Source organism: Sorex araneus, chromosome 5 (genome assembly GCF_027595985.1).
Source record: "Sorex araneus isolate mSorAra2 chromosome 5, mSorAra2.pri, whole genome shotgun sequence".
Taxonomy (NCBI): domain Eukaryota; kingdom Metazoa; phylum Chordata; class Mammalia; order Eulipotyphla; family Soricidae; genus Sorex; species Sorex araneus.
Window position 1 is genome coordinate 103796637 of NC_073306.1, and position 2281 is coordinate 103798917.

Here is a 2281-nt window from a genome sequence, read left to right on the forward strand (position 1 = left end):
CAGATTCCCCCGCCCCCCACCCCTGGAGTGTGGGCTGAAAGTCACACTCTGCCATTAGGCTGGTCACTAATAAGCTATTAACGTTCACATTTTGATTTATCAGGAATTGGCTTAAATTAATGTAGACTAGTCCTGCTTCATGGATTTTCTTTCTAGTACTGCATCTGGCATGGGAGAAAAAGGAGGATCAAGAATTATCCTCAACTGTGTATCCGCCCATGGGTACGGATCCCTAACTCCAGTACCACTGGGCCTGTGCATCTCAGTGAAAATCAGGTTTATTGCTGACTCTTTCAACAACCTGTCGACTGTTTTTAAAGGTGCCATGTGAACTAAGAACATTGACAAATAATTCTTAGATTCAGCATCTCACTACTAATCAGTCTAGTAATCCCAGGTAATTTCTGGTGTTTTTAGCTACACCTATACCCAAAGGAAGCAATGATTTTCACCAGTCCTGTGTGCAAATAAAGTCACGTTTCACTGCACAAATAATGTGGAGAACAGAAATAAAACACTATAGTATTATTTGGTAGAAGCAGCACTAGTCTACCAATAAGGTGCTCAGGTTCCCTGTGGATGAACTATCAGGTAACAGATGTTTCTTGAGCAGATACATTTTGTCAAGCTCCAGGCTAAGCAGAGAACACAAAACTGCCTGAAGTCAGGCCTTGGAGCTTGCACTGATTCATACAAATGGACAGTTTCAAACAGGACAGTGTTTGACCCCAGTCAAAGAAAAGGCAAAGAACCCAGTCAAGTTGTAAAAAGTCGAGGAAGCTGGGGCCAGAGGGATAGGACAGCAGGTAGGGCGCTTACCTTGCATGAATGAAGCCGACCCAGGTTTTATCCCAGGCAGCATATATGGTCCCCAAGCGTCCCCAGGAGTTATTCTTGAGGGCATAGCCAGGAGTAACCCCTGTGCATCACTGGATGTGACCCCACAACAAAATAGGTTGAGAAAGATTTCTCTAAGCAGAGATGTAAAAAATGTGCAAGGACTGGGGGGAAGGTCACTAGAAACAAGACCAGGAAAACAGGGCAGGTGTGAAAAGACCCTGCAGAGGAAGGAAACTCTGTGTGTGTGTGTGTGTGTGTGTGTGTGTGTGTGTGTGTGTGTGTGTGTGTGTGATTTTAACCTTTACGGCCCTCTCCTTTTATCTGCCACTGTCTTCTCTGGCTAATTATAGGAGCATTCTAATTTTTTACATTGAATTGTTTTTAAATTTAATATAAGTTTTGTGGAAAACCTCTCAGCTCCTGCAAAAGAGTGAGAACTTCCCAATAGGTTTTTGGCAGGGAGAAAGAAATGTACTGAAATTCTTATTGATATCATCAGTGTGTTTTAATGACAGTCTTAATGAAATAATGCTCCTTGGTTGACTATTTCTCAATAAGGAAATGACAGGCGATGTGAATTTTGTTTTATTTTAAATGAATAGAGTATAGAAATGAAGCCTTCCTGATCTCAAACTACAGATCACTTTAACATTGCTGGCAAAAAATAAAAGGTAAATCAATGGATCCTTTATCATGATTCAGAAAGACAAACTATGTATCAACCTGGAGACCAGTTACCAAGTCATAGCCTGGTCTTAAACTCTCAAGCTAACCCTTCTTCCCCAGATCATAATTTTTAATAATAACCACACTTTAAAATCTTTCATATTTTATGATTAGTCATAAGAAAAATGAAGTTTGCTATTCCTGAGTATTTTTAGTATACTTCAGTGATTTAGTTAAATTTCTAATTTATGGCAAATAATTTTCTCTTTTCCATATAATGTCAAACATCCTACAGAAGCTCTGGGCATGTGTGTTGGTGTTTATTTGTTTTATGATTTTGATGGATGTTTCTTAAAATGTTTGTTTTGGGGGTCACAGCCAGCAGCGCTCAGGGGCTACTCCCAGCTCTGTTGTTCTCAGGGGACCAAAAATGGAACTGGGCTTCCCACATGCAACGTATGCTCTCAGCCATTGAACTCGAGACCCCAAGAAGCCCTGTTTGTCTGTTGTTTTATTTTTTATGTTAGAAAAGCACAAGGCAAGTCACAACATTCAGTTGTGAGAGTAGTTGTTTCACAATATTTTATATTTCAGTTAAATAATCTTAATAATGTTACAATTAAGATTATGAGCTCTAGAGCTTAAACCCATGTGACCTTGATTAAAATTCCAGGTCCTAGGTTCAGCTTTTAACTCTGACGCTACCTGGCTGTGTGTTCTTGTGCAATTTCCTCATTTGTAAAGTGAACCGAAAAATTACACATATCTCACGAGG